This window comes from Electrona antarctica (genome assembly GCF_951216825.1).
Source record: "Electrona antarctica genome assembly, contig: scaffold_175, whole genome shotgun sequence".
Taxonomy (NCBI): domain Eukaryota; kingdom Metazoa; phylum Chordata; class Actinopteri; order Myctophiformes; family Myctophidae; genus Electrona; species Electrona antarctica.
The window spans coordinates 15,001-22,500 of NW_027638594.1; positions in this window are offsets into that span (position 1 = coordinate 15,001).

The window sequence follows — 7,500 nt, forward strand, 5'->3', positions numbered from 1 at the left end:
CTGTCTGTCTGTCTGTCTGTCTGTCTGTAATGAATTGCATTTTTATATAATGAATTGCATTTTTATAGCGCTTTTCCAAGTGCTCAAAGTGCTTTACAATGGTTCATTCATTCATACGTTGGGAGGTGAAGCGGCGAACAGTCGACGCCAGCGTCCTCACTTCCCACATTCACACACCAATGGGGACGAGCTTACACTGATCGACTCATTGGAGGCAATGTAGGGTTCAGTGTCTTGTCAAAGGACATGCACTTCGACATGTGGACAGGAGGAGGAGCCGGGATTCAAACTGCCGACCCAGGGATCATTGGACGACCTGCTCTACCTCCTGAGCCACAGCCGCCCTAAACAGCCGCACTGTCTGTCTGTCTGTCTGTCTGTCTGTCTGTCTGTCTGTCTGTCTGTCTGTCTGTCTGTCTGTCTGTCTGTCTGTCTGTCTGTCTGTCTGTCTGTCTGTCTGTCTGTCTGTCTGTCTGTCTGTCTGTCTGTCTGTCTGTCTGTCCGTCTGTGAAGACATCAGTGCAGGAAGGCGCTACTGTAGCTTTATAAATGCGTGGCTCTGATCCCAGCTGCTTAATTAACACAAGCTGTCTCTGCTGTCTGTGAGTGACTGATGCTATCGGCCTGGTTTAACCCGTTAAGGCCGCAACAGCATCTGTGTGTCATTTTACATTTTAGCAAAAAGTTTACTCAAATGTGTGCTTCTGTGCATTTTAGCAAAAAGTTTACAAAAATCTGTGCTTCTGTGGGGGGGGGGGGGGGGGGGGCCTGGAACAACATATTTTGGGATGGGGTTCAGCGGCCAAATACAATTTGGGGATCCTACTGCCCATTGTAAGTCCGACCTCCCATTAGTGCGACCTGTTTAATAACCTTTGGAGCATAACGCCAAAGTATTTGAACCTTTGATCCATGAAAATCCCCCTGAAAATAGTTCCATGGCTGCTTGTCGAACAGAAAAACATTCCACCGTCGCGATGCAAGACAAAAACAAGCATGCAGTGAGGGCTGTTGGAGTCCAGTTGAAACTATACCGTTCACTTGCACTGAACTCATTTTCCCAGAAGCCCTTGCAGCCCAGAGCACGGGTCGAATTCCGGTTTCGTCGTCATATCATGACGGCCTCGTCACCAGGTCCGCGAAAGATCCGCTATTTCTCTTTAATTATTAAAAAAACGGCGAATTAAACACCTGCAGCTAAACTGTTAAGACCGAGCCAAGAAATTAGGTTTTTCAGAAAAACATTTAGAGATTTAATTAAAAGACATTTTGTAGAATCCGAGGCCTCAGGTCTTAATGTCTTAATGAATAGGCTGGAACATGCTCTCTCTCTCTCTCTCTCTCTCTCCTCTCTCTCTCTCTCTCTCTCTCTGGGCAGTATTATGCATGTCTTAAGTACCAGGTCTTATTACTTAACTTAAGACCTGGAGGCGTGATCAATGCCATTTGGCTATTCTGAGTGGTCAAACAGCATTGACCACGCCTCCAGGACTTAAGTTAAGTCATAAGACCTGGTACTTAAGACACGCATAATACTGCCCTCTGTCTCTCTCTCTCTCTCTCTCTGTCTCTCTCTCTCTCTCTCTCTCTCTCTCTCTCTCTCTCTCTCTCTCTCTCTCTCTCTCTTCTTATCTCCCCCGCTCTTCTTTCAATTCCTCCAACACTGTCAACTTCTGAGTATGGACTCTGTTCTGTTCTTTACATCCTGGTATGAGTCGTTCTTCTGAGTATGGACTCTGTCCTGTTCTTTACATCCTGGTATGAGTCGTTCTTCTGAGTATGGACTCTGTTCTGTTCTTTACATCCTGGTATGAGTCGTTCTTCTGAGTATGGACTCTGTCCTGTTCTTTACATCCTGGTATGAGTCGTTCTTCTGAGTATGGACTCTGTCCTGTTCTTTACATCCTGGTATGAGTCGTTCTTCTGAGTATGGACTCTGTCCTGTTCTTTACATCCTGGTATGAGTCGTTCTTCTGAGTATGGACTCTGTCCTGTTCTTTACATCCTGGTATGAGTCGTTCTTCTGAGTATGGACTCTGTCCTGTTCTTTACATCCTGGTATGAGTCGTTCTTCTGAGTATGGACTCTGTCCTGTTCTTTACATCCTGGTATGAGTCGTTCTTCTGAGTATGGACTCTGTCCTGTTCTTTACATCCTGGTATGAGTCGTTCTTCTGAGTATGGACTCTGTCCTGTTCTTTACATCCTGGTATGAGTCGTTCTTCTGAGTATGGACTCTGTCCTGTTCTTTACATCCTGGTATGAGTCCTTCTGAGTATGGACTCTGTCCTGTTCTTTACATCCTGGTATGAGTCGTTCTTCTGAGTATGGACTCTGTCCTGTTCTTTACATCCTGGTATGAGTCGTTCTTCTGAGTATGGACTCTGTCCTGTTCTTTACATCCTGGTATGAGTCGTTCTTCTGAGTATGGACTCTGTCCTGTTCTTTACATCCTGGTATGAGTCGTTCTTCTGAGTATGGACTCTGTCCTGTTCTTTACATCCTGGTATGAGTCGTTCTTCTGAGTATGGACTCTGTCCTGTTCTTTACATCCTGGTATGAGTCGTTTTGTAAAGTTTTCACAGTTAAATTAACACTTAAACTATCTTGGTTGTTGTGAGAGCTGGTGGTGCATCAGATTACTATATGGAAATTACTGAAAAATATAATGGAAAACAATATTTTAAAACCAATAACAGAGTCAAGAAGAAAATGTTAATATCTTCCTCAAAATGGTAAATAGTGCATTTATATAGCGCCTTTATCCAAGGCGCTTTACATAGATTGTGCATTACAGTCACCCATTCACACACACATTCATACACCGATGGCAGCGGAAACCATGCAAGGCACCAACCAGCACTTCGGGAGCAATTAGGGGTTCAGTGTCTTCATGTCTTGCTCAAGGACACTTCGACAGTAACTCTGGGGGAGCCCGGGTTCGAACTGGCAACCTTGCGGTTCCCATCCAGGCACTCTACCCCTGAGCCACCGCCGCCCCCTAGTGGCCACTCTACCCCTGAGCCACCGCCGCCCCCTAGTGGCCACTCTACCCCTGAGCCACCGCCGCCCCCTAGTGGCCACTCTACCCCTGAGCCACCGCCGCCCCCTAGTGGCCACTCTACCCCTGAGCCACCGCCGCCCCACGAAAGAAAGTGTATTGTTCATAATCGACTAAATTCATTCGTGTGCAGGTTGTTCCGCACATCCAGTTCTGGACAATCGACAGTAACGGTATAAAACAGTTGTTTTTCAACCAGTGGTCCTTGAGGGGTTTCCAGCTGGTCCCCACTAGCCAAATGATGGTCTAAAGACGAGAGAAGTCCTCAGTCCGCACACAGCTCTGCTCCGCAGTGTTACCTTTATTGTATAGAAACTCTGACATTTACATGCAGGCTCACACGTTCAAATGAGAATTCACATGACAGTCATATCGCCGACGCCCAGCGCTTAACATCAGACAGCTCACGTGCACACACGTGCACACACGTGCACGCCCTCCCAGCCTCAGGCAGTCATGCTGATAATAAGTGCCACTCATAAATCACCAGCTCCGAGCGCTCCGCTCATAATAATAAGGTTCTCTGAACAGAACAAAACACAATATTCCTTTATCACACACATACACGCAGCACACACGCACGCACGCACACACACACACACACACACGCACGCACACGCACACACGCACACACACAGTGATGTGATTAAAAATGCATTACAGAGCATTTAGATTCATACGGCCCGGTGAGTTTATACTCATAATGAACATGAAGCATCAACTGTAAATATGAAATAAATGCTTAAACATGTAGCTATAGGTGTAATGTTATTATGTTAGTGACCACAGAAGTGAACCTTTCAAGCCTTTTTTCTCAACTCGCTGCACACTTGTGTGTTCAAGAAGTATACACTGACACCACGGCGCGTAATCAGCGCCTCAAACTGTGACTCCGCCCACCCCCGGGGGGACTCCGCCCACCCCCGGGGGAAGCTGTGATTTGCTCTCGTTCACTGCAATGCAATTTGCGGCATTTTCAAAACAATATTGAGCAGAGTAGCGATTATCAAACGTATTTGCAATACCATACGTTGAAAGATCTGTTGCCCGTGGACAAGGCACGCTACCTCCGCAAGTTAGATAGCATCGGCATAGATGTTTGTCCGTATGTGATTAAGGATTGGACCAAGTTGCATTGGCAGCCATAGAAAATTCTTACCCCAGGCTAAAACCGGATGTGACGTTTTTGGGCGTTCCTGTCTAGCTTGGTGTATAGCGTGCAATATTCATGCAAATCCAAAGTGTACGATACTCTGTATCGTTTGCGACCGTCAGTCACTCATATATGATACCGTCTGTTTCTAGCGAAAATGTAACTAATTCAGTAGCAGTAACAATAGCGTCAGTTATAGAGTCAGTTGATTCTTCATATCCATGAATTGGCCGGGATGACATGTTTATTTTTCAAACACAGTATAGCCTACTTATATGAGGCGATCTAAAATCCCCCTATGGGGATTACAATGCAAATAAAAAGTACATGAACCCGTGGATTTTGCGCCCTCTACCGATATTGATGTCAGGCTTCGGTGCTCTATGAGGCTTGGATCAGGGAGGGTCTGCTTCATGATTTGATTGTATTAAAGTTTATTAGACATTATCATGCAGGAAAAACATGTTACATCATGTTCACCGAGGAAGCGACAAGGATATAGACACAAGAAAGTCTTTCAACTCGGGGCTGGGACTCGATTAAAAACAATAATCAAATTAATTTGAGGCATTATAATTAATGTATGGACAATAATCGCATATCAACATATTTGACATGAGAAGCATTTCCCCAAATTACAGCGAATTTCCGATATACAAGTGAATCAATGAGTGAGTTTTAAATCTAAATTTCCCATCATCCACTGGGCCAAGCAAAGCGGTCTGAACGAGTGATCGGCCAAGTCCCGCCCCTGGTTGTGCCTCTCTTCGCACCCATTGGTAGCCCTTTTCGTGGTTGGACAGAAATCCTCTCTCTCCATCCACTACCATTGAAATAAGGTGTTTTTCAGTTGCTTCATATTGATATTCTGTGAATTCAATTCTTATTTTAATCTTGGTGTCAGTGAAAAGGAACATCACAGGGGCAGCATGGTGACTGCAGGGCATATCATGTTTGTTTTTAGTTTTTTCCAAAAACTATGTTTTAGCAAATTCAACATAAACAAGGTGGAGCCTGCTGGTTAGTCAGTCAGGGACCAATCAGAAGGCTCACAAATGGTGAATTATTCGGGGGCACACATGCAATATAGCGGTAATATCCGCGGCCCACTGGTTTAGAACCACAGCCTTAAATAGCACACATGCCACATGTGGCCGTGTGTGATTTGATGCTAATTCATTATTCAATAAATGCATCCGATGCCCCTCGCTAGGCGGGCGGACCAACTTAACGGAGGCAAGCGTGGCTGGCCCTTTAAAAGCCATGTCATTTCATCAGGGACCAATGAGCTGGCTGCCCAGAATGAAAGTTTTGACAGGTCTTATTGTAGTCTTTTAATGGGAAGGCTGTTTTCGCATGGTTCATTTCAGGTGTTGTTGATCGTGTGTCACACACACGATCGCTGTGAGTGTGTGTGTGCGTGTGTGTGTGCGTGTGTGGGTGTGTGTGTGGGTGCGTGCGTGCGTGCGTGCGTGCGTGCGTGCGTGCGTGCGTGCGTGCGTGCGTACATACGTGCGTACATACGTGCGTACATATGTGCGTACATACGTGCGTGCGTGCGTGCGTGCGTGCATGTGTGTGTGTGTGTCCATTAACCCTAGTAGTCTAGGATCTGGCTAAGATATGTATGCACTTCATTTAGGAGAGAATATCTAATTTTTTCTTGGCTAATATGACCCCCGCGAACAACTTGGGAACTGTGAAAAATTCTCTATCCGGGGCGAAATACCCGAAAATGACCACACCCTTTTTTTCTGAGGTGCTCAAAATGTTCAAAAAACTCATGTTTGTTGAATCCGTGCCCAAGCCAGCAACCCTCCAGGTCATCATTGTGGCCAAATCCAATATGACCGCCAGTCCGCCACCTGAAAAAGGTTTTGTCTACAACTTTTGAACCAGATGAGCTATGAATGCAAACTTGGTGTCTAAATCATGTTTTTTGACATTTAGAAACATTTTGGAATGCTTATCTGTATGACTGGGTGTGGCTGAACCTCTATTTTACCAGAGGTGGACAGAGTACTCGACCCCAGTACTTGAGTACAAATACGACCTGTTCAGATTTACTCCACTACAAGTAAAAGTAGCTCAGTCAAAATGTGACTTGAGTAAGAGTGAAAAATTATGTGCTATTAAATGTACTTAAGTATTCAAGAGTAAAAGTAAATTCAGGCCTGGACTGGCCACTTGGCGTACAGGGCATATGCCGGTGGGCCACCCAATGAATGGGCCGCTCCATCCATTTCTTTTCTTTTCTCCATTCCATTTCCTTTTTGACCCTGTCCAGTCCTGCACGCGCGCGCACGCACACACACACGCACACGCACACGCACACGCACGCACGCACGCACGCACGCACGCACGCACACGCACACGCACACACACACACACACACACACACACAGAGAGAGGTAGCTCACATCATATGTAGGCTACTTAAGAAAAGTATCTGGTGTTAAGATGTATTTAAGTATCAAAAGTAAAAGTATTAAAGACCTTTTCATGGTACAAAGAAAAAAAAAACAGCCAGACATGTCTACTTCTCTTTCCTTTCAGAATAATGCAGCTTTCAAGTACCGGTACTTCAGCTGTTTTTGTAGCTATTTCTGAGTTCAAGGTTCAAGGTTCAAGGTTCTTTATTATTTGTCTCCCGAGGAAGAAATGTGTCTTAGACAAAGGCCCTTATGCCCATGTGGCCGCAGAGCAGCGCCAATACATCTTTCTTGCAACATCAAAGAAACCCGCCCTCTTCCAGTGGCTGCTGTCCATTACACCAAAGAAAGAATTCTCCGTCTACATCCATTAGCTAGTTTTGTCGTCCAATGGTTTCATCTGTCCTTCAGTGTCCTGGGCTGAATGAAGGTCTAAAAGCACATCATAGGAGCTTGTGCTCTTATAAGCCGGATGCTTAGGGGGAAGAAAGGGAAAATAGCATAATAGCTAAATAATTTATGCTGAGCATTAGTCAAAGGTATCACATTTTAACAGTATGTTTAAATTGGAAACACGCGCGAACAAACACACACACACACACACACACACACACACACACACACACACACACACACACACACACACACACACACACACACACACACACACACACACACACACACACACAAACACACACACGCTCCGTCCTTTAGATTCCTCACGGAGAAGACCTTTTTTTTGTCCTGATCATACAACTATATATCGAGGTGCAAAGGATTCCAGCTTTGCATAATTCCAATGTGTTTCTAATGCTCAAAAAGCACAAAATAGGCACCAAGTTTGCAAAAAAGGAC